Source organism: Cyanistes caeruleus, chromosome 19 (assembly GCF_971803275.1).
Source record: "Cyanistes caeruleus chromosome 19, bCyaCae1.hap1.1, whole genome shotgun sequence".
Taxonomy (NCBI): Eukaryota; Metazoa; Chordata; class Aves; order Passeriformes; family Paridae; genus Cyanistes; species Cyanistes caeruleus.
Window position 1 is genome coordinate 450,045 of NC_141719.1, and position 25,967 is coordinate 476,011.

At 46.1% G+C, this 25,967-nt stretch overlaps 1 long non-coding RNA gene across 1 annotated transcript; it reads right to left on the reverse strand.

Annotated features, from left to right (window-relative positions):
* Nucleotides 1–1,367: 1,367 nt before the first annotated feature.
* On the reverse strand, nucleotides 1,368–4,452 carry LOC147649768 (uncharacterized). Its single transcript, XR_015278085.1, has 2 exons — nucleotides 4,259–4,452; nucleotides 1,368–3,697 (listed from the first exon to the last, which is right to left on the reverse strand). It is a non-coding gene; the product is annotated as an uncharacterized LOC147649768 (long non-coding RNA).
* Nucleotides 4,453–25,967: the final 21,515 nt, after the last annotated feature.

The window sequence follows — 25,967 nt, forward strand, 5'->3', positions numbered from 1 at the left end:
CCAGGCTGGACATTGGGGCTGGAGCAGCCTGGGACAGTGGGAGGTGTCCCTGCTGGAGGGTGGAATTTTAAGGTTCCTCCCAACCCAAATGATTCAGTCATTCTGTGATCAACAGACCAGAGAGGAATCCAGTGTGAGTTTAGATGCTTTTGTCTTCTGTGGGGCAGAGACATGTCCTTGGGGTAGGGTTCATCTCATGGAACTAATATGAGCCTCCTGGGCTTCCTCTGGAGTCAGTCAAGCAGGTGACCAAAACGAAAGGGCAATTAATCTCTCCATATTACCCAAAATCCCTTCCACTGCCCTGGGAGAGCCACCAGCCCTCATCCAGTACTGTCCTTGCAGCTGGTGAGGAACATGGACATTATTGAAGTGTCAGATGTGCATGTGATCTTAATACAAGGAGGGAAAGAATATGTTAAAAGTTAATTTGCCATAAAATATGTCCTTTTTAGCTTTTACTGGGGGCTTTTAACTGGGTAGATTGAAGTGGCTTGCAGCAGGTCTGTCATAGGGGTGATAGATTTCGTTCACTGATGGGAAACTGATGTGAATCAGCCTTGTCTGACAGCGTGATCACCTCACTGTAATGAGAGTTCAGCAAGGCCATGGCTGATTAGAGGAGGCTGTGGGTGATTCCACTCCCCAGCTTTGTCACTCAGCTTTCAGGGCTTGGAGAAATGTGTCAGGGGCTGTTGGGATGAAAGGAGCTGTCCCAGCAGTGCGTGAGTTTCCTTCCAGGGCTCAGGAGAATACCCTTGGAAAGAGATGGAGTATAGAAAGCATGGCTGGGGAAGGGAGGGGTGGCAGGAGGATGAATGGGAAGAGCTCTTCTTGTGGCTTCAGTTTTATTGATCTGGTCATTAACAGTGGGATGAACCTTAAGTGAATTTCAGGTGTCACTACCAAGGCAGATTATTCCTGTCACAAATGGCATGTCAGGCAATCTGAGAACACAGCTGTTCAGTGGCATGGAGAGGAAAAGGATATGGTGCTTCTTGGGACCCTGTGCTTTGCAGGTGCAAGAGGGCTGCTTTCACTTTGGGCCAGGCATTCAGAAGTTCAGTGCTTCTCCAAACTGAAGAACTCTCACTGAAACACCCTAAAAATTCACAGGTACTCATCTTCCAACAAGTAACTGCAGTCTCTCCCAAGGCTGTGCATCAGCCTCTCCCTCCCTTGGACCCAGGCCCTGAGATTCTTATGCAGCCTTCCTCACTTCTTTCCATTGTCAATATTTCTCATTTTTGTTGTCATTTTCCTTGACTCTGGGGAGTTCTTTTCAAATACTACAAAATTATGATGCTTTTTTTTTTTTTGTCTGAAAAAAATTCAGGCTTCCTTCTCTTTTGAAAAAGAAGTGAACATTTCTTTTAAAAGCAGTATTTTTTGCCAACATACTTCTCTGCATAGTAGGCTGCTCTGGTCCCACAGTGATAGATTGTATTTCTGCAGCCAGGAGCCTGAAGGTTCTCTAAAAAATTGTGACTCCTAATTGGAGATGAGTCCTGCCTGCCTGGGTCATCTCCAAGACCTCCATATCCTCATTGCTGTTTGGATCACCAGGTAATGTGAGTATCTCAAGAGTATCTTGGAATAGGATCAAACTTAGGGTTGTCCAGTGAAAGCCTTAAAGATCTGCCCTCCCTGTGCCTACGAAACACAAATTGTCTTCATGTTTCAAATTCAATTTTTTCAGCTCTTTAATTTTAGGCTTTATTTGTGGAAGTGTGGAAGGTTTGGGAAGTAGACAGTGCAATGAGTTATTGTATCTAATTGCTGTGTGCATAATATTTTTGCTGATTTCGGGTGTCTTAAAACAAATTTGCGTAGTTTATAGCCAGGACCCAGCTGGGGATGTGACCTTAGGCTGTGGGATCTCTTCTGCCTCTCCCACCGAATTCTCACCAGCATCCACAATATCCTGTTAGAATATTTAATCCTCTTCCTCTGGAAATGGAGCCTTGTTGGTCAAAAGATAAGGAACTGGAGTAAGTAGCTGGGTAGTTAAAGGATCCCAGTGGATTTGGCGTCTCAGGCCCCGATGGGCAGCGCTGGTTGCTGACTGCATGGAGGCCACTGAAGTCTATCGTGGTATTTTGCTGTTCACTGGAAAACGTGCACAGGTCGTTGACATTCCAAATCTTATGCTTAATCTCTTTTCCTGTTGCAATCCTTCCTAAAGGCCTTTGCTGGGCAGTGTTTTGTCCCTCTTAAGGTTTTTGGAAGACATGAGAGACCTCTAATATTTCCGATGCTTTAAAAATACGCACTGGACCCTTCGGGTTATAGCCTTAAAATTTCCTTCCTGGAGCAAAGTTCTTCTCTTTTAGCATTCGATGAATACTCAGGTTGCTTTTCTGGGGACTCAGGGAAATGTAGATATGTGCTTCAGATTAGATGCTGATACAATGCAAACACACTACAGAGGAAATCCTAGCAGAGTCAGGTTCCCTCCTCAGATTGTATCTTTGCAGTGGGTTACTCAGTGCAGTAACTCTATCTTGTTTGAGTCCCCTTCAAACCAGGATAATGCTGTTTCCCAAAGCATTAAAGAGCTGAAGCTAACTACATCTTTATTTCATTAAATATCCTGAACATTGCCCATATATTTCAAGGAATGGCATGACCTGATTTGCAAACATATCAGCACATGTGCAGTCTCCATGAAAGCAATTTTATAAACATTCCTTTGCTGTTTCCATCTTTCTGTCTATTTGCAGCAGGGCTTGGTGGAAAAATCCTTTGTGGAATGAACCTTGGGGTTTCTTTCCTCCAGGAAAGCCAAGCAGTCCTGGATATCTGTCTCCAAGATAATGGGTCTCTTTAGAGAGATTTGAGACCAGCAGCCCTGGAGAGGATGGAAGTGCAGCCTGGCTGGAGAGTGTCTGCCAGTGAGGGGGAAACATCTCAGAAAAGGATCATTTCACAGCCACATGTTGTCCTTTGGGATATGGACAGGGGAAGTGCAGCAATCACCACATTTCTGTTGGGCAGGAGTAATGTGGAAGTGTGGGAAGAGGGGAGAGCAGGGAGCTCCTCAAAATAAAGCTGTGATTCTCGGGCCATCCCGTGACAGTGAGAGCACTGTGATTTTGGGACAGGTGATTTTTGAAAAAAAAAAATTAATATTACTAGAGTGAGGATGAAATCTGAGATGAGCTCATGCAAGTGTAGTAATTTTGCTGTTTTCCTCCAGTCTTCAGCTCCTGGAGTTTTGCCTTTAGGTGAAAGCACCGATTTTCATGGTTGTATTGAATATGTTTTTATCATAGCAGTGGAGGCAAAGAGCACGTTCAGGGTAGGGCCAGCTGATAGCACCATCCATGCTAAAGCCAGTTGTCACCATGATCCATCCTAAGCCTGAAGCAAGTTAAACAAGCCAATAGCTTACATACTTGCTCAAACTCCCTGCTTGGGAGCTTTTACAGCCTCTTTTACAGTCAGAGTCTGATCACTCTGTGCTCTCAGTATTGGTCCTACTGCCCTAAACTCTGAGAGTTTCAGATTCGGTGCTTGTGCTCTGGTGGGATTTGGGCAGACACCCATCAGACCCCTTGCCTTGCTGTGGGATGGGGTGCTGGTGAGGTGCATCTCTCTTCCTTCCCCTCATGGCAAAGATCCAGGTGCTGAGAATTGGGATTGCTCCAAAGCTACCCTCAGTGCTGCAGTCATTAGCAGTAAAATCTAAACCCCACTAGAAGCAGAACCAAATTTAATCAAATAAACATTATTCCTTTTCACCCTCACAAGCATTTTCTTACAAAAATTCATCACCTTTAAAAAATAAATTAAAAAAATTAAAAAGCTGTCCTCTCCAAACAAAGCTGAGTATGACAAAACCATTCCCTTTTTATTTAATCTACAAGAAAAATGCCCTTACCTGGCCCACCAGCTCAGTCTCCCATCCATGGCAGCCCCTTTCCTCTCCCAAACAGGCAACAGATTTCAATTTAGCTTTGAGCAAGGGAAGCTCAATTGGGTTATTAAATTTCACACACTAATTGACATGCCTGCTGTAAAATATAACTTGTGCAAACACAATTTATACTAATGACACAGGGAGGGGAAGCTTTCTGCTTCCAGTGCCCCTCTCCTTCCCCTCTCCCCCTGCTCCCATGGGAGCCTGGCTTAATTGCCCCTCCAGTGCAGGGAGGTGAGCAGGGCTGGGAGGTTAAAGAGAAATAAATACTGAAATGCTGATGGGATGTTTCCTGTTTCAGCAGCAAGGGCTGTGCAGGTTTCAGAGCTCACTCACCTTCCCAAGACCTCCCCCAGGCTTTGACTTCTTCATCTGTAATGGCAACAGAAGAACCTCAGCCGAAAGTCCTGGCACGAGTTTGCCACGGGTGTGTTACAGGGAGGCTTCTGCAGGCTGCTTCATTCCCTGTGATAGGCAGGCTGGCAGCTGCCTCTCACCCTGTGAATGCTCATCCCCCACCCGCTGCTGCTGCTGCCAGGGAAATCCCTGCGGCAAAAGATTCACACCTGGGGCTCTACTCCACTACAGAGCTTTAGGCACAGAGCTCACAGCAGAGTTTCCATCCACGTTCCCTCCTGGTCAGCAGGCTGGACAGAGGTAAAGTGACAAAGTGCTGGTGTGCTCTGTTCGGGGGGGTGATGACCCCAAAGGATGAGACAGACAGCTCCCAGGAACCTCTAGGCTGCTTCCTCAAAATCTCTTTTCCCAGAAAAATTAAAACACAATCACTTTTCTTCTGGAAGATGTTTTTACATAGTTGATGACAGAATCTTAGCAGTGCCTAGCAGTTTAGCCAGTTCTGTTAGTTAATTGTTACTTTCCCCAACAAACTAAAATAGACCCTCTTTGTTAAGAACTGGAAGAATCATTTTTAATTTTTTTTTTCCAAATGTACACATGTTCTTGCATTTTGAATTCCACTCCCCAAGCCCAGGGTCCTGCTGGACAACAAGGAATGTAGCTGGCATCCTTAGGAAGGGGATATTATCATAGTAAGGCCATTCCAGAAAAGCATGGGGCTGCACAGCTGGTACTGGAGAACTGTTGGAGATGAGTCTTTGTGCTGTAGCATGAGAGCTTTGACTAAGTCATAGAATCCTCCTGAAGCAAAAACCAAGTGACTTGCAGAGCCATGGTCTAATTTTAGCTGTGTCTGAATCACAATGCCAGAATTTAAAATTGGTTACAGAGACAGTGACTAGGAAGAATTTGAGTCACTTTCGCATCTTTCTGCACATTTTTTCAATGTGAAGACTTTTCTCAATTGCATAGAACCATGGAATCACAGGATGATTTGGGCTGGAAAGGACCTTAAGCCCCATCCAGTGCCACCCCTGCCATCGGCAGGGTCACCTTCCACTGTCTCAGGCTGCTCCTAGCCCCAGTGTCCAGCATGGCCTTGGGCACTGCCAGGGATCCAGGGGCAGCCCCAGCTGCTCTGGGCTCCTGTGCCAGGGCGTCACCTCCCTCGAGAACAATTCCTTCTATATACCTAACCTAAATTTCTCCTCTCTCAGTGTGAACCCATTACTCCTTGTCCAGTCACTACAGTCCCTTTCCAACTTCCTTGTGGGTCCCTTCAAATCATGAAAGTGGTCTGAGGTCTCCACACAACTAATATCTACCAGGGAAGGTGCAGGCATAACTCCATACCCTTTATGCCTCCTGATGGTTAAAGAAAAGAAACCAGGAGTTTATGGGGTATAACAAATCCAAAACTCTGGTGCCCCCATTTTCTGGAGGAAATTACAAATTCTTCTAGATTTCACCCCTTTTGCCTACCCTGGGAGAAGGAAAGGCTCAGCCTCTGCTGCCTCGACCCCTCATTAATGCAAAGCATGGATTTCATTACACTGATTGTTCAATTCTGTTATTAACAAGACATAAATCTCTGCATTAGTCACTCTCAGCCTTCGGGTCACAACCCCTGGGAGAGGTCAGCAGTGGATACCCAGCCCAGGTCATGGCCCTCAACCCATTACCTGTCCCATTACTTGGGGCTGCAGTGCTGGGCTGGGGGCAATTTTACATCCATTTACATCCCTTTACATCCATTTCCAGCTTTTCCTTGCACATTACTCTGCTGGAGTCTTCTAGATTTTCCCAGTCATGACTGGGATCCTCGGAGTCTGCCATTGCAGACTCTGAGGGATGAGTACACAAAAATTAGTCTGTCCACCTTCACCAAAACCATGCCTCCTGCTCTCATGGCCACCCTGCAGTGTCACGGAAAAAAATGGGAATTCATATAAACACAGAGAGAAACAAGAGATACCTGCCATCAGCCTCTTTCTTCCTCCTACTTTTCCTACCACCTTCCTTCTTACCTGTTGGTTTTCCCTTTCTTCTGCTCTGAACTCAGCCTTGGAGCAAATTATTTGAGGTTCCCTACAGATTTTGTCATCAGAGCAATCAGCAAGGAGAGATTAAACTTCATGCACTGCTCATATCCCCCCTCCAGGCACAGCTGAAGGACCCCCAGCTCCCTGCACAGCCCATCTCACCTCCAGTCCCCAGCAACTCAGGCCCTGCTCATTTCATATATTGGTGTGCACTTCCCAACCCTATCTACCATTCCCAGGTGGATGATAATGCACTGCAGACCTTAGGAGGGGAAACATTCAGGGCTTGAATGTTTCCTGCTGCACTGAGTGTCTCTCAGCAGGTAGATCTGGGTGTGCTGTGTCACTAGCCACACCACCAGCCATCCTGGAGCGCAGGCAGGGACACAGGCAGTGCGTGTGGGCTTCTGGTCACAGTGGGATCTGAGCCTCCCTCCGCACGGCCGCTTCCACTTGGCACAAAGTCCTACCTTGCAACAAGTCCACTTTATCTTGGCAAGATTTTTGTCACCCAGTGGGGGAGGAAGGGCTGGGGGACCAGGTGGCATCCATCCAAAATGGGAAAGCATTTTATTTTTGTCTTTATGGGCACTCTGTCAAGCAGAACTGCAGGCGGTAACTCTACAAACAGTAATTAACCACAAGCTGTGGGCAGTGTTAAAGTGCTTGCCCCGTAACTTGCTGGTACACAGGAAATCTGAGATGCTGCTAATAGGTTTTCAGCAGCTGAGTCCATTTCTGGCCCAAATCTATTTGATATGACATTCAGATAACACTGTTGATTATTCTCCTGAGCACTCACTGGACCCTTCCTGTTTGAGACCTGACTGCAAGTACAAACAAACAGAGGTGGCAGGGAGCTGGGGAAACCCACACCCCAGCCCATCAGCAGGAGCTGGTGTCAACCAGAAATGCAGCTATGCAGCAGCATAATTAATTCCCTAAAATGCAAGGCAAGCTGAGAGTCCTAATTAAGATGGGAACTGACAGTCTGGAGGTCCCTGGACTGCCCACTCCATTTTCTCAGGGCGTGTGAAATATGGAGAGATCATGCCTCCTGCCTTCCAGGTGGCCAGATGGGAGAGGACAGGGCTCCCCCGGATCAATTGCTCATCCCAGCCATGACCTGCAGCAGCTGTTCCAGGGTAGCAGAGGAAGAAGAGGCAGGCCCCAGTGGTGACAGCAATAACATCCTCCCTCCCCTGCTCCATCTACAGGGAATTTTCCTACTTCCTCAGGGGTGAAACTTTGATTCATGGCCCAAAGCAAGAGCATCCAGCACAAAGGGGTTGTTGAATCATCCTTCTTTATCTCTGGCTGCTTCAGTTACTCTGGAGGACCACATGATTTGTTTCACAGTGTTTTGGTCATATCTTGTAGCAAGGAGTACCACAGGGAAAATATGTCCCAGAAAACTGTTTGACTAACAGCTCACTCTTCAGATTAAGGCTCTTGATCCTCTCTGTGCTGGAATACGCTCTGGAGAATTATACCAGGGTATGGAACATCTTGGCCAGGTCCCTCCCTGTCCACAGGCAGAGTTTGCTGTGCCAAAGGTGGATCTAAGCTGATGCCCTACCCTTGCCCAAGTCTCTTGTGTCTCTCTCCCTCCTGCCTTATCCTCCCCCACTAAAACTGCCCAGAGCATCCTGCCCAGGAGCTCACAACTGACTCCTTTGGGCACAGGATCAGTCCCAGGTGGGGGAAGCTTCATGCTGCATTTTGACAGTCAGCTACGCTGTCTGTGCTGGTCCCGTTTGATGCTTTCTCTTTAAATGCTATTGTTAAATTGGTATTTTAAGGGATTACCCTCAGGAGCTGACAGACAAACAGGTCTGTCAGTTTGTCTGCTTAGCACTCTTCTGCAAAAACCCTTGCTCATTAGCATGGGAGCCAAGGGTTAAACACACAGAAAGAAACAATTCACTGTGACTTGGCCTGCACAGTCTTTTGAAAGTGAAGTTATGGCTGTTAATAATGCCTGTCTTTATCTTACCTTTGCAGTAAAGTGATGACATGGCTCTCTTGTGAGCTACTTACAAAGAAGCCCCAAACCTGGGGTATTGTAATGGTGTCTAATCTCCTTCCCAAGTGCCTGAGGTTTTCACACAGGCTTTGTGCTCAGCATTTCTCTGGGGTGGCTGAGCACTCACACCAAGGCAAAGACATTTTACCGGGAAAAGATGAACACGTCCAACCACCCCCAGCTGTGCGAGGCCTGGGGAACCTCATTCTTTCCCTGGACAGCCACAGGGCTGTGGCTGCTGCCACACTACCTGTCCTTCTCCCAGCCTCAAGGACACTGCAAAGTTGCTTATCAGCCTGTAAATCAGCTGTGGCAATAAAACGCTGGCATCCAGAGCAATAGCTTTTGTACTAATGTACTGCTTTGCAATTGCTGTGCAAATCTAACATATTAGTGACACAAATGAATTACAATAAATGAAGACACCACTGGCCGGGGGCCAGGGGTGACTGAAGACCAAAAAAGAAAAAGAAAAAAAAAACGTTGGTTTTGCTTCTGCCAGTTGCCAGTTGCCAAGTTGGTAATGTGAAATTGGATGTGTTGGATATGGAGCACTTTTGGTGAAGGATGGGAAGAAGTGACTGTTAAATATAACAGTAATAATGGTGTCTGGGATCTGAGGAGCAAGAAGGGAGGCTGCTTCTCATGTGATCAGTGAGAGGAGGTGATTTCCTAGGGAAATTAGGAGGCAAATGTCCTTATCATAGGAGCGATGGATTATGTGAACCTGCTCACAATTTTCATGTAAGAAAAGGTGTTCACTAATGTGAAGGACTCATTGCAACCTGGAGAGGGGGACTTTCAATTAATTGATTAATTATCCCTTTGCCTTTCTGCTCCCTTTGTCTTTCTGTTTTTAGATCCGTCTCTCTTCATTACAGATTCAACTGTAACTCCATGTGCTGCCCTTTCTATTGGTTGTCTGTTGATCTATGTATTTACAGTGGATACAGAAATCACTGGAAATCTCAGATACTTTATTATGGGAGATTTGAAAATCTTTATGTTTAGTTTAGCAGAGTGAGGTTTGACCACACCAACTGCAAGCTCTGAGCTCTCTCTGCCCTCACCATGGAGGTGTGCCGGCATCCTCATGGTAAAGCTGCCTGCCTGCAGGTAACCTGCCTCCAGCACCTGCTGTGATGGCAGCCAGGGGCACTGCAGGATGATGGAAGCACAAAAAAGAATTTGTTTGTAAAACTGCAGGCAGCCCTGACAAACTCCATGGCTGTTTTTTTAGGAAACTCCTTTTTTTGCCCCCCCTTGGTTGCACTCTATTTTTTTTTCTTTTTTCTTTTTTTTTTCTTTTTTCTTTTTTCTTTTTTCTTTTTTCTTTTTTCTTTTTTCTTTTTTCTTTTTTCTTTTTTCTTTTTTCTTTTTTCTTTTTTCTTTTTTCTTTTTTCTTTTTTCTTTTTTTCTTTTTTCTTTTTTCTTTTTTCTTTTTTTTTTCCCAAGTGAACATAAATAACACGTTCCACACCAGGGCAGATGTTGAGCTGTTTCCTGACACAGCTCTGCTGGGGCTCCTCCACCAGCTCCCAAGCCCCCATTCATTCAAACACTGTGAGCGAGAGCAGTTGCAGGAGACAGAAAGTTTCTGTTCAGACCAACAAGGCAGCTGAAGGCTTTCCCCACATGAAATGGCAGTGTGCACTGATGCTTCAGAAGAGCTCCAGGGCCTGCTACAAACACCGTGGCAAATTCAGCCCAAATGACGGCTGATGAAAGTTCCCAACTAATGACTCGTTTAGCTGCTCGAGGAGAAGTGCTACACAGCTTTTTAAGGGCTGGAAAGCCCAGTGCCTCAGCCAGAGCTGCCAAGGGAACGGATGTGCCAAGTGGAGCAGCGTAATGATATCAGTAACAGGAATTGTACAGCCAGGGAAGCAAACACTTAGCCCATACAACTGCAAATCTGCTCCAGCCCTGCACCACGGTACCCCTCTGCCTGTGCCTCCAAAGGAGGCTTGGCTGTGGCTGAATGAACAAGTGCAGGCTTTCTTAGGCTCCTGTGTTAAAGTTTACCCTTCCCTCCTCCCTCGCCCTTCAGTTATTTAGTGAAGGGTTTCCTGATTGGGGTGTGAATCGTCTCATTCTGCTGCAGGCAGAGCCCGCGTTGCGCTGGGAGCTGAGCATCTGTCCATCCCAGGTGTTTGGGAAATAAAGTGCTCATGTTCATGAAGGGTGAGATCTGGGATGCTGTTCATCGGCTGGGAACCGGGCTGAGCGTGTGCTCAGCCCTCTCCTGTGCTGAGTCTGCTCTGACCTGGGATCAGCTCTCAAAAGGGCAATGCCAAATGCTGGGTACATTTAGTAAGGGAACCGTCTTTGCTGCACTCATCACTTTGGGGCCCCTCACCAAATGTCACACACATCTGGGAGGATACAGAGGTGTTGGACAACACCCAGACCTACAAGTGGGGCTCAGGCCAAAGGTTTCTTGGAGGACCAAGGTCTGTGGTGATATTTCAGCTACATCTGGAGGATCTCAGCAAGCAAGAGGTGACTGAAGCTTTGTAGCCCAGGAGGTGTTTTAGCTCCATCTACAACCAATTTTCAGTAAATTTAAATATAGTTTCTGGTCTGAGATGCAGAGCATCGCTTGCACTGTTAAGGTGCTGCAGTCCCAATCAAGCAGCCATTCCAACAGCCTGTGTGTCTGCCATGGCTCAGGGCTCTGATTCCCAACTTTCAGGCCAAACAGAGCCCAGTCTGGCTTCTGGCAACACCCTCCCCGCAAAAAGACCCCATGGAGCACACAGGCGGCCATTCCAAAGGAAGAACTGCCTTGGCAGTGTGGGATTAGAAGGGTGGCGTAATCATTTTAGGCACCATGTCATTATCTACAATTTCCAGGCCATCACAAATAACACTTGGGGTCAGTTGTCCCCTATTATTGTGGAGAGGGGAATGGAGGGGGCTCAGCAGAGCTCAGAGAAGGGCTGACTCTATTAGCACACAAATTGCAGGCTTTCAGACACTGTCTTATAAGGGCTCCTAAATACACTCAGCTCTAACTAGGAAGTTAAAAATGTTAATCTAATTGTCACCCAGACATGTTTGTATTATGTGAGTTTGTCCACTCCTTCAGTCCCTTATTAGCCTAAAATGTGAAGACAAGGGTCAGTTTTGACATTGTGTGTTGAGATGAGTGCTCTTATTTCATTTCTTTCTTGTCCCCTACCTCTTCCTCCAAGCTTGACTGATGAGGCCTTTAATGCCATGCCCAATACACTGCAATATAAATGCCACTAAAATTAAAAAAAAAAAAAAGAAAAAAAAGTTTCTGGTTATAGGAAAACTACATAAATTTCATTACCTTTTAGGATAATTGGTACCATTAGGTAATTTGCCTCATTCATGGCCCACTGTTTTAAGAACAGTGCCTGATGTAGGGGCAAAGTATCATTTACCTGTGCTACTAAGGTGATGTATTCTTAAAAATACCTGTCATGAAACAATGGAATGAGAATTCAGTGATTTGGGCATGCAGGGATCAAGGCCTATGGTGAAAGCTTGCCTTTTTTGCCCCCAAGGATCTGGGTAGTTTCACAGCTGAAATTTGTATCTTTTTGTAGTGCATTAATCCTTTATTGGAGAGTTTCAGCTCCCTTCCTTGGCTCTAGGAGGCTGGCAGAGTTAGCTAAAATTAAGAGAAGTATTTGTTTGAGAGCTTCTCTGTTGAAGAAGGGGGCTGCAGTGCAGGCTGTGGGGTGCTTGCAGGGGAAAAGGAAGGGGAGTCCTGGGTGACCAGAGCTTCATTTTCAGATGATCATTTGATTCAGTTACTGTTTGAGCACGAACTTACGACCTGAGTGGGAGACCTTTAATTTGGAAGAGGGGAAAGCCCAGAAAGTGGTGGGGTAGCTGCTGCTATCGACAGGGCCCTGGTTGCCTGAACTTTACTAATGACTGTTTTTTCCTTTCCAGGGGCTGTTGGAGGCTCCTCAATGAGGCTTCTGTGCCTCCGCTGAAGCCGGTTTTCCAGAATGAAGGGAGCCTTCCTTCCCCTCATCTAAAGAGTGTTTACCCAGAGATGCTGATACCGTCAGTCTGTCACTGCAGGATCAAAACCAGGACTGCACAGGCCCTGATAAAGAGGCCAGATGTGTCACTTTAATTAATGCTATTTGCTAAACACTGCAACGATTTAGTGCAATGCGATAGTGCAGCAATCTTTGGGGCCAGGAAGTGCCGTCCCCAAGGCATCCCCAGCTGTTCCAGTTTTCTTTTCCACTCTGCCATTTTAATACATTTAGAAACCTAAAGGAATTGCAGGAGAGCCACAGCATGAAATAAAGATGGGGAAGGGAGGCATGTGGGCAAACACAAACGGAGGGTGAGGGATGTGCAGCCATGGCTGGGGATAGTGAGTTCAGGGAACAGCACACGCATTGTCCAGCACAAACTAAACCCGACAAACACAGTCCCTGGGAGCACCAGCAGACACAAACAGAGGTGTCTGTAGGAGCTGCGACCTTCAGATCCCCCAGGCAGAGCAAACACATGCACAGGGTGTTGCACAAACACCCTGTAACACATTCCCAAACACCCCTAACACCGTGAGGGTACCAGTGCCCAGCTGAACATGGCCCTTGATCCTTCCCCTCCCCAAACATGGGCTCATCCCTCACTCTCTGCTACCTGGCACATCCGTGTGAGCTCATGCAAGAAACAGAAGAGCTCCAAAGTTTCTGGTTTAGACACTTAAATCCTCTGGGATCTTTCTACTTAAGTACTGGAGGAAGTCAAAAAGAAACAATAATGAGGGAAAAATTAAGAAAATTTCTCTAAAAGCTCACACTTTTCAGGGGAAGTGATGGGAAATTAGAGGCCTGTGATAGATGGGCTAATTTCCTTAACTGACAATCCAGACAGCTCCCTGCAAAAAAAAATCCCAGTGTTTGGGTTTGATATGTGAATTTGTGACACTTATTTAGAAAAATACCTACACTTCTTGCTTGTTTCTTTATTTTATTTTCTTTTCTTTTTTTTTTTAGCAGCATTTTTATACTGTGGATAATTAAAAGGCATCAAAGTGAAGATGAGCAGGAGCATTGCCCTCTTCCAGCCTCCTCGGAGAGGGGAATGCTCTTGCTAACTTAAATAAGTTTGACAGCCTTTAAATATAAACAGCAGATGAGAACTGCTGAGAAATCTTTAAAAGAAGAAAATGAGAAAAAAATAACAAGTTTCTGAGAAGCTGAGTGAAGGAATATCATCCCTGTCACCCCTTTCAGCACTGGACAAATAAGGATGAAGGGACGTAATTAGGTCTTGGGAAGTAGCATGGTCTTGCTGGGGAGGAAGAGACAAAACAGCAACAAGGTAGAACATTTCATGCAAAAATCACATAAAAGTCCAAAGTCTCTGGCTGACCCTCAGCAGCAATTCCTGCCCTCCTGGGATAGCAGCAGAGTGTGGTGATGAGGTGAATGAGCTGTCCCTTGACTGTGCCTTGCCCATAGAGACCTGTCCCAGCCCACCGGAGGAATGACAGCAGTAGGTGATGAAGATCTGGGGCACAGCTGGGATCACCCCTGTGAGAAGACAGAGCATGGTGAGGATTATGCTTCATTTGGGTCCTGCTTGATGTCAAGGACCTGGGATGGATTGAGGTACAGAAATTCCTCTGGGACACCTCAATCCTCCTTTGCAGATGGCTTTAAGCATCTTTGGAAATTGGAGAAAGCTTCTGGGGCACTTGCTTACATAAAAAGGCCTTTTTGGGCCATAATGCTTATTTCTGCTGACAGAAATTATGCTTGTGAAGGCAGGACTCTATCCCTGTGTGTGGCCATTCAGATTCCTGTGTGTATTTTGCTGCATAACACAGAGTCAAGACTCCAAACTACAAAGTTTTGAAAGCCCAAATCTACAAATCCTTTCCTACACACCACACTTGTTGCAGGAAAATGCTACCTTTCAAGTAGGGATAGGAAATTAAAGGAAATTAATATGTTACTCAACAAGATTAATTAATTAGCTAATGTGAATACATTAGTCAGGATCAGTAAAACCCCAGATAACTTTTTAAGGCTGAGGAAATATGGTCTAAAGTGGTTTGATTCCACCCCAGTAAAAGTAGCATTCATTAGGGAGGCTGATCTGGAGAGAGAGGTGCTGAGAGGGGCCGGGTGCCAGCAGCTACCTGGTAGTCACAGGATGGAACAGGATACTGTTTGCCAGGATGAAGGACTTGAGGTTACAAGATCATAAAACAGAAGAGTCCATAAAGTTTCTGAGTTCTGAAGGCAGCCCTTAAAGTTAATATCATGCAGTATCCGAGCCATAACAACAAGTCACCCAGAGGCATTTATTATTCCGTAAGAGGCACCCACACTACACTATTCCCAAAGTCCTTTCATGTCTCAGGAACATTCCTCTTATTTAAAGATTTATAGGAATATCATTGCATCTTAAGGAAATACTAATCAATTACTTTAACGCTAATTTCTGCCATTTTAATAACTCTCCCAAGGCACAAACTGACCATATTTGACAGTATGGCTGTTACGCTGCAGGAGATGTCATTTCCCCTGGGTAACTGAACATCATGCCAATCCTGCTGTCAATAAAGGCTGCATTATATAACCATAGTTGTATGTTAAATCACCATGTATTTCATATTATAGCCCTGTGTTATCCTCTAAACATCCTCTGGAAACATTTTTACATGTTATTCTGTGCAGAGGAATGGTTTGGCACCAAATTCATTGTGTTTCCCTCTTAACTAAAGGGAATTAGGTGCTGACATTCCCCTGAAGAACGACAGAAACTGGGTGTTTCATCGCATTCAGCTCTCTGAAAAATTACTGTCCTCTTCAAAATGGATATGTAGCCCTCAATGCTTTTAAGTTACAGCTGACTGTCTTCTCTTGCTTGTTTAAAATGGATGGGTTTCTTTTCTTTTAAAGCAAACCAATACATTATATTAAAAACCCTTAAGAAATTACCTTTAGGTGACTTTGAAAACCCAAGCCCAAATACATCACTGTGATTCTTTAGGAGGCACCTAATGTCTGTGAGTTACACTTTACCATTTGACTCTGAACAGTATCCATATATCTCTGCATTTCTCTCATGCATCAGTGGAACAGCTCTTTCCTTAACGACCACTTCTGCACGCTGCTCCCTCCAGCACCCCTCTGCAGCAGGGCCTTTTTCTTGTTAACATTAACAAATTAATCCTGTTCTCCTGGACTGCTGGGTTTCACTCCTGGCACCACTGACCAGATGGAAAGAGACAAGTGGAGTGAATGGTGGCACCTCATTCTCCTGATGCATTAGGTGCCCTTCAGTGCAAGTGCTCTTTAGGGCAATGAACAGCTCCCTCCCAGGGCTGTGACATTGATCACTTTGCACCAGGGCACTTTGAACTCTCTGTGCAGGAAACCAAGTTGTGACACAGCAGGTGCTTCAGGGCTTCAGAAATGAGGTGGAGCTCACTGATGATAGAGACCACCCAGGATGAACACGCTGCCTTCCTTGTCTGGTCCATGCTCTGCTCCTTTCCTGCTTATCCTGGTGCTCTAACCTTGATCTTAGCTGAAATTCAAGGACAGGACTTTTCCCTTCCATGGACAGAGGGTATTGAGTACTGCCTACATCTTTTCTGACAGCATTTATTTTAACACTGTTCTTTCTTGTCCAGGATTAATAACTGCAGACCCTTCTTGCAGCTGAGGATTTCTGGGCTCCTAATAGCATTTACTTGTTACTTTGAACTACAACTCTTGCTCCATACCTTATTTTTGAAATGAGGTGCCCCACACTGGAGACACCCTAAATACACAAAAAATAATCTGGAGAAGAGAGGTTATGTGGAGACCTCAGTGCAGCCTCCCAGTATCTGAAGGGGGCTTGGGAAGTTGCAGCTCCCTGGGCTGGATCCTTTCGGCTGTAGAAAGTTCTGTTGCTCCATTAACAATAAAGGAGCAGACTGGAGTACCTGGGCTGAGCTTGGTCATGGAAAATCCCCAGTGAGCAGGAGCTGCAGGCAGGGATAGACAGTTTGCTTTCCTCGCTGAGATTTTGCTTTCCTAGCTGAGATTTTGCTTTTCCAGCTGAGGTTTTGCAGAGTCATTTCAGCCTGAGAGGAATTAAAGATGGACACCAAGGTCTTTCAAATAAAAGCTGTCTGAGCACAGGTCTGGCAGTGCTTCCCTTTTGCAGACACATTCCAAGTGTTTTCCTATCTGCACAGCCTTGCATCAGCAGCAAAGGAAGGAAGATGTTTCTACGCTTCTAAGGGCTTTTTCTCCTTGATTCAGTACTTTAAAGATGGTGGTTACAGTGTATATATACAGGCACTTTCTGCAAAGCAAGAATTTGATATTCAAAGGGGAAAGGATGCTGCCTCTCTCATCTTAATGGTGGAGAAGGCATTGGTCTTGCAAAACAGGGAAGGTGGAGGAAGAATAAACAGTTTTTGCAAATGCCTCCCTACTTGTTTTTCTACTTGACCATTCTATATTTTGAAGCTAAAAATTATAAAATCAGAAAAAAATAATAAAGAATCAGTTTTACAGGCAGTGGAGGAGAGGTGTAATATTTACTATCAAAATTTGGACTTTCAAAACTCTAATGTGGTGCAAAATGTATGAGATACCTTCAACCAACTCCTAAAATAGAAAGAACAGTAACATTCCTTCTAGAAAAGACACAGTAGATGTCGAAAGGCTACTGGGACTGTTCTTATTCAGTGCCAAAAATTATTGGGATAAGAAAGTTTCCTTAATTTTTCTGGACATAGACTTTTATCATTAGAAACCCAGTTTAAATCATGAACATCCCAAGATGACAACCCAAATGTCCTGGGTGAAGAATAAAAACTGAATTCTGCTTCTGCTGGTCCCCAAGTCTCCATGAAAATGGGAGAATCAACTAAAATGTCAAACAATCCATAACTTGCCAAACCAGTGGAAATGTTGCCACTTCCCTCATTTTCAGTGAATTTATTTATCCTCAGATTTCAGGAAAGCAGGGGACATCTCCAAGGCCTTTCAGCTTTATTGAAAAATTTGTTCTACTTCTGAAATTTGCTGTGCTCTGCAAATTTGCTACCAGTCTGAGAATTTTCATGTCTCTCTCTGTTTATTCCTAGGAAACTGGCAAAGTTTATGGTGCTCCTGAAAAGGTATTGCACTTGCTGGAATGTTGTCAGTTGGGAAAAGTCCTTCTGGAGTGGGGTGCTTCTGCAATATCTACAGTCAACCTGATGAACAGGCAGATTGACTCTGTGCAAACATTTTTTGCTTTCTTTTCACTGTTCCTGGATTTGGAGCCTCTTTTTTTCTTGGCTTGAGTTAATGCATTGTAACAAAGTTGTGGCTCAGACTAATTACATTTCCATTTCAAGAATGCCTTGGAGTCCTCCCTCCCTCCTGCTTCTCAGAGAGGGTACTCAGCTGGCAGGACCAAAACACTCCCTTCATTGATATATTCAAGATGCTACAGCCATGCTGACATTACAGCACCTGAGATGCTTATTCACATGTGTGTGATGTTATTAACTCATTCCACTGGCTGCAAATGCTCTGGAGAGCTGTATAAAGATCTGGCTTCTGGTGAACTAGCATGGATGGATTGTCTGTGCAGCAGCTTAACCTGCCAACCCCACACCCTTGTCAAAGTCCTGCTCCCTTATCATCCTGGGAATATTGCAAAGTGTATTTCCATTTAAAATAAAGATACTGTCTGCAAGCAGCCACATCTCTGCTTTATTTGAAGCATTTTTGCCCCTGTTTGCTCCAAGTAGGCCTTGATTCCCATCAGTTGATTGAGCCCATCCTTTCAGATGAGATGGGGGCAGCCAGTACAGCACAGTGCTGGAAAAACGAGACCCAGCCAGGCCAAACTCTTTTTTTGGCGCAGAATGTCTTTGTACAGCCCATCACACTGGCCTCAGCTGAGCCAGCCTGCAGTGCTGGTGCAACTGAGAGCAGACTGTGGCCCAGAGAGAGCAGGGCATGATCTGCCAAGGGCATCGCTCAGTTGATGACTTTGCCGTGGGGATTTCTCCTGCTTAGGGAGGCAGCCACATGTAAGCATCAGCAATGAATCTCCTTATTCTTTAATCAAATTAGTGTCAAACTAATTGGGTTTTGGGGGTCCCTTCCCTAGGTTTGCTAACCCACTCACCTCTGCCTTTGTTTAATACATCAAGGCCAGAAATAGGAGACTTGAAGAACAGAACATTTTAATTACTCACCTTTTCACTCACTTTTTCTTTCTTTCCCCCAAGGACAGTGTGTGGGATACCCTCTTCTTCATTGCTTCATTACCCTCCCTGAGGGAGGACAGATGCCCTTGGGAAGAATAAACAGGAAGGGCCAGGCTGCCTCTGCTGTTAAACCAGTGCTGCTCCCTGGAGTTAACAGTCATAAATCCTGCCCTAGGCCTGCACAAGACCCTTCAGGCAGAAGAAACAACCTAAGGATGAAACACCCTCTGACCAGCCTGGCTACAGACCAGCAGGAAAAGCCAAGGGATATTGATATAATAATTTTTTTCAGCTTTCCTGGGACCACGGGAAAAGGTCACCTCCACGAGGCCAAACATGGGTGTCTTTTAGATCTACACTCCCAGCAAGGGGCCATGAGAATTCATTATTCAGCCTTAGCCTTCACTTTTTCATGATCCAAAACCCAACAAGAAATGGGTTTCCTTCCATCTGCCCAAATACAGAGCACAGTCTAAGTAAACTGCACTGAGCAAGGTGCTGGTGCTGAGTGGTGAGACCATGCAGCAGCCAGCCAGGAAAAGGGATTATTACAGCCAGCATGAGAATTTTACTTTACAGCCTGGCAGCACTGAGACCTGGGCCCGAGGTACAAGGTGTGGAGGTCTCTTCTGTATATACCAGAGTTACACCAGAAAATTGTTCTAGTTTGCAAAGTTAGGAATGCTTTCCAATGTATCTAGGGCAGATTGAAGGTTCTGGTCTAAATTTATGTCTCTGAGCCATTTCAAGCAGCAGCTATTTTGGATTTTCCTCCTTGCAGCTCTGCTGGAGGTGTTGGTTGAGCCCTGTTGCACCAGGTGCCATCAAACAAACTGGAAGAGCTGTCTCTTGTTTGATATGTGTGATCTGAGCTGAGCAGATCCTGGCTTGAGAGAATTCTGTGACTCACCAGCAACCCTGGGGGCATAAGACACATCTTACACCATTCCATGTCCACGTCCACCCACATGAAGCAGCCCTTCCCAAGCTTCTGATAGCTGATCAAACCCTTTGAAAACACAGGCAAAGCAGCTGCAGAGGCTGAAACTGAGCATGTGCTCTCACTGGTCTGAGTTCTAATGGCAACAAGAATGCCCAGGAAACACACAGCAGCTCCTGGATAGCTTCAAGTGTACCCCAGCTCAGAGAACCAGGTGAAATCAAACCTCTCTGGGCCTGATGGTTGCACAACTTCATTGGTGGGAGACCCCATTGTCCTAACACATCATGACCAGGTGTGTGAGCAGCAGATGTGTGTGGAGGGTTTCCAAAACTGGGAGTGCTCATGTTGTGCATCTGAGGCTCTCAGAGCACCCCAAGCTCCACCACAGATCTAGAGTGAAAGTTAGCATGGCTGTGCCTGCTATTAACATTTAGAGGGTAATCTCCCCTAACACTGTAAATGCTAACTACTCTGTCATGCCCTTGACAGCTATAATTGTCTGTAGCCCTGTAAAAAATAACAGCCATCTGGCAGAAAGAACTGCTGCTGGGAGAGGAAAAGGGAGATGGGCACCAGCAAGAGACCAAAGCAAATCCCACAGAACAGGTTACCTCGGGGCTATTTGATTGCCTTGCAATCTTCTCCTGCCCCTCCTTTCAGCTGCTTTCAATGTCATGCGAGGAGCATCTTTCTGTTTTAGCCTTACAGTCAGCACAAGACCAATCAGAATTTATTACAGACAAGCAAGCAGCAATACTTCTGCTTCACTGGAACTGACAAACTGATAAAAAGAGCTGGCCTGGTAGAGATCAAACCCATGGGCTACAAAAGAAACCTTGCTCAGTGTATGAAAGAAGTATATTGCCCTGATAACAGTGTGTTGTAGATCATCTGGCACTTGCAAGGAATCACCTGCCTGTTCCTCAGCATCTCTGGCTCTCCTCATCATTACAGCCCTTGGGAAAAATGACATATTAAGTGAAAAGACCAACAATCCTGGAAAGGAAATGATTCCTATTATTCACAGAGCCAGAGCAGTCCAGGCAGGCAAATACCAGCTCCTCCCAGGGCATCTCTTGCCTTTAACCTCGTCCATAGAGCTCTTTCCTGGGGTAAAGAAAGAATCCAACTTAGACAGGCTGTTTATTCACTGCCCTTTCTGATAAGGCTGCTGAAAAACCTGTGGAAAATGTGGGAACCAGGAAAGCAGGATAATTTTCCAGCAGGATCCATCCCAAGACTCACTGCACAGCCTCACCACTGGCAGCGAACTGGAATAATGTGCTCAGCTCTGTCTGCAGTGAATTTTGGCCTTTGTTGCAACCGCCCCACCTGTGGAGAGAGGGCAGAAAGATGTGAAAGGGGAGAAATTCCCTGGTTGGAAAATACCTTTAAGATCATTGAGTCTAGCCATTAACCCAGCACCACCTTATTACTGCTGAACCAAAGCCCAAATGGCACCTTCTGGGCACTCCAGGGATGGTGATTCCACACTTCCCTGGTCAGCCTGTTTCAATGCCTGACCATGCTTCCAGTGAAGACATTTTATGCGAAATATGTGTGCTATTGAATTCTGAAATATCCTCCGCAAGTAGGTAACTTCTACCCCACCAACACAGAGTTGTGCAGGGCCTACCCAGCCTGGCCTTGGACATTTCCAGGGTTGGGGACTCACTTTGTAGTGATGCAAAGGCTGATGCCAAAGCAAGGGGAAAGAAACAGCAAAGCAAACCAGGCAATATGATCTCCCATATATCTGTTTATCTGTAGAGATAGAAATACCCACATTATCCTATCCTATCTTATCCTATCCTATCCTATCCTATCCTATCCTATCCTAGCCTAGCCTAGCCTAGCCTAGCCTAGCCTATCCTAGCCTAGCCTAGCCTAGCCTAGCCTAGCCTAGCCTGTCTGTCCTGTCCTGTCCCATATCCTATCCCATATCCTATCCCATATCCTATCCCATATCCTATCCTATCCCAGATAGGCTCAAGCATCCAGAAACCAGATAGGTTTCAGCATTTTATGGAAATGGGTTTGAGGAGTTTCCTCATCTCTTCCTGGTGTTTGTGTGCCTTTAAGCCCCCCTGTCCCAGCATTTGTCCTGGCAGCAGGAGGCAGCTCTGGAGAGGTGCAGTGAGGGCTGGGGTAGGAGCCTGGGGCTGGCTCATGTGTGGGGCTGACTCCCTGTGCACTGGGTCAGGTGTGGGGTGCACTGGCTGATCCCCATGGGGATCGAGGCCAGGGCAGAGCTGAGGTGTACCCAGCTCCCTGCCTGCACCTCCCCAACCCTGGGGTTAACACAAAGTGTGAATAGCAAAAAGGAGGAAAATGCTCTTTGGACAGGGAAATGTGTGACAAAAGCTGCACATATTTCCATCAACCTAAGGCCAGGTCATAAAAATAATCACTTTCCCAGCCCAGAGGAGAAGAACAAGACCAAGGGTTTCTTTTCGGAGGAGCTGAGACAATAGTGACAAAGGGCCACACAAGGTCGTGTCAGCCGAGGAGCTGGTCCTGATCTGTCATCTCCCGGCTGCTCACTGACATCTGCGACCACGAGGCACAATCCACGTCTGCATCACCGAGCTGCAGAGCCCTCCCCGTGCTCAGTGGGCTCCGGAGTGAGCTCTGCTGCATTCCAGCACAGGGCTGCTCCCTCCCTCTGGTGACTGTCACATCCCCTGCCCCCAGCCCTGTGCCTTCAGCAACCCCTCCCGCTCATTTATACGCCTGGGAAGAGAGAGAAACTCAGCAGCTGATGACTGTCGACAATGTCCTAAAAAGTGCCAGGAGCTGGCACTCCCATCGTTCAGCCAAGGCTTTGGAGGTACAGTGCTTGAAAGACATTTTAACAGTTCTCCTCTGAAGAGCTGGACATGGATCCCACCCGAGCCAGCCTTAGGAACACCCTTTGGTGCAGAGCCCTTACTTATGAAGCATCTCAAGTGCATCGACCTCCTTTTGCAAGCAAAGTCATACTGTCAGCAGCAAAAATGGAGGTTTTATTGAAGTCCTAAAATGAAAGGACTTTCATTTATTGAAATGAAGGTCCTGTCCTTCCAGGTCCCCCCACTTGCAGCCCTTGGTTCCTTCCAGAAACTGGTGGCCCATACTGTAACTCCTGGAATTAAAGCCTTTGCACTCCTCATCACAGCCACCTTCCAAAGCATGTGTCTGCCAGCAGAAGAAACACTTTAATGTTTGCAGTGTGAAGGAACTGTTTATTCTGGTGCTGGGTTTCTCTGGGCTGAGAGAAAGCTCTGTGCAACATGGGATTAGAGGGTCAATTGTGTCCTTTGCTGATGTTGCCCACCATTGGCTGCCACCTGCATACATCCCACATTCACGATCTGGGGGCATGGAAACAGCCACCTGCTCCTGGGGCTGGGCATCACTCTACCAGGAGCTGCTTTGAGCAGATTTTGGGGAGACAGTCCTCTGCATGGGGAAAAGGGTTGGGTGTGTGTCTGTGTGAGAAAGGTAGGAAAGAAGGGGAGGAGGGAGAGAAACAAGAGCAAACATGAGTTGGGATGATTTTCAAAGCCAGCAGAGGGCCTGGAAAAGGACAGGCTTTGAATTCTGCATGCTCTTTTAACTTGGCCTCTGATTTGAAGAGGCCCCCGAAAGCCTGGTAAGCCTCATTGAACTTGAAAAGCTACAAGCTTCCTTTCTTCCCCATTTGCTTTGTCTCCCCTTATCTCATTCATGTGAGACATTGCTCCCACCCTGGCCCTTGCTGGAGAGAGGAGCCAGCCAAATCCCCAGTGCTGTGGAGCAGCAGCAATATCCCATGGAGCAGCAGCAATGTCACTGAGCAATGTCACCAGAGAGCCCCCACAAAGGGCAGGAATCATTGGCAAGGTGCTGCAGAGCTTTGGATCTGGGCTCACAGGAGGGCCTGGGCTCTCAGATCTCCTGCCAAGGGGCTGCCAAAGCCAGGCTGGGACCCCTCCCTGAGCCCTGTGCAGAGGGGAGGCTTTGGGCTCAGCTGTGCAGGGACACTTGTGCAGATGCTGAACCTGTGGCTGCCCTCTCAGTGACAACCCCATACACCAAAGGCTCTCTGAGAGCAGGGAAAGTCTTACTGGGGGTCCCAGCTCCCCCCAGCACTAATGCAGCCTCAGGGGGTACAGTCACAAACATTGCCAAGGGGAACAGGCCCAGTTGCCTGGCAATTGCACAATTGCATGCTTTCTGTGGCTCTCCTGTGGGGTTTTGCATGACTTTGCCTACTGCCACAATATCAAATCCCTGTTCCTACCTCGCTGAACGATGGAGGCTCGGGGCACTATTTCCTGCACTCTGAGGAGCTCTTTGCATGCTGTGCCCTGTGCTGAGCCAGACATATCCAGGATCCAGGAATGACTGCATTGCAAGTCCCTAAATGTGTTATGGGATTTATTAAGACCAGATCTAATTGTTACTTTCAGTGAAGACAAAGGTGCAGCCACCATTTAACACTGCTTATCTTACTGTGAAGGGGAGATAAACCCCCCAAGAGTCCCAACACACCTCAGGGAGAATATTACACTGCCACTTACAAGGAATCACTCTTGTCCATGTCATTCCTCGGTGCTGATTCTTCACAAAGGGTATTTGCAGCCAGATCTTCTCCTGCAAGCTGCAAATAAAACTGAAAACTTACAGCCAGGTGAGCCTTTTCTGATGAATATTGAGCTACGAGGCAGCTTCCTGAAGCACTTCTCCCCCTGTGGAGACTCTTGATAAACAAGTAAAAGCTCAGATATAATGAGAAAACCTTTTGTGACATAAGGACCTCTGCATGTCAAGTAAATTCATTATATACCAGCTTGACTGGCAACCTGATGGCCTCCAAGTGTCTGATGCAATTACACTGAGATGGGGGAGATTGTATACCTGTGCTTCTCTGCTCATAAAATACAGCCAAGTAACAAAAAGGGGGTGACAAGGAACTGAGGCCTTTATACCAGGCCAGGCAAAGCCCGGTGGAGTTTGAGGGTTCATGGAACACTTTGATTTTGGAGTTCATAGGGTTCTCAATGCAGGGAGCTTCCACAAGCTTTTCCTCAAAGACCTAAACCTGTGGGGATTTCTCCTGTCTGCTGTCCCTCCCCTTCCACAGGGAGATCTATTAAATACACAGAAGGGGGATGCAAAGCCCACTCCAACCATAAAAATCAGGGACAACTCTGGTAAATTCACTATATTTACTCAAATCAATCAAGCCCAGTGGGTTTTTTCACCTGAGCCTCCATGCAAGGGACTTTCGTGCTCCCCTCCCATGGCAGCACTGCCTGAACACGTGGGATAACCAAAAGAGTGGGACAACCACATAGGGAATAGTAAATTACCAAAGCCTGGAGAGAGCAGATACCCAGGGAAAGCCTATAACATACATATATATATAGCATCTCATAGTATTCTGCACATACAGGTTCAATTTAAAGCAAGACTTCCTTCCTCCAATGACTGGAAAATGAGCAACAAACTCCCACCTGTGCCACCTCCCCAGCACTTTGGTGCACTTAATTCCACTTCTGACTGAGCTGTGTGTGCCTGGATTGTTGTGTGAACACCAATTTAGCCCTAATCCCACCTCAGTTATGGTCATGGGACACTGGGGTCCCACAGCAGCCACTGCAGTTACTTTTCTAGTCAAGAGAGGGATCCTCCAGACATTGCTGTCCACCTTGGTGGGACTTCTGAAGATTCCTACTTGCAATACAGGCCCTGGAGAGGTCAGTTAACTTCTTCCTTCTTCCACTTGAGGATTGCCTGTGCCCAGCAGGGCCTGGGTTGTCTTTCCAGCTCAGGTTTTTTGCATTACACCTGTGGATTTATGCCTGCTCACCTCAGCCAACCCCACAGCCCAGGGGCTGGGGAATGGGCTCTGTCTTTAGCTTAAGCCTTTCACTTAAACTTTTAGTTTAAACCTTTTACAAAATGGTGTGAGATAACCTGAAAATTATTTTCTGAGAGGAAAGAAACAGCTTCTGCTCAGAATATTAAACCTCTTCTTCCCAAGCGAGGCAAGCTCAGGACCTGCACTTTCTTCCCTCTGTTACAGCACTTTGAGCCCCCAGCCCTGCAAGGCACCAAATGAGCCCTTGGAAGGAAAACTGCACAGGAAAAGATATTTCTCCCATATACAAGAGATTCTCTGTAATGATGCCAAGCATCAGGATGAAAAAATAGAATCCAAATTGTCTTTTCAGAGTTCCCTGTTAGGATGTCTCACAATAGTGAATGCATGAAGAGAGGTACATACGAGCATTAAATTTTAATAATTAAATTATTTATTTGTTTAATTATTAAAATATATTAAATTATATATAAAAATTATAAAAATATAAAAATAATTAAATTATTTTGAATTTTTGATGATTAACTTGGTAAAAGTAGCACCACATTTTCTATTTACATCCAGATATTTGTGTTGTATATTCAATTAGATGATTACTTGC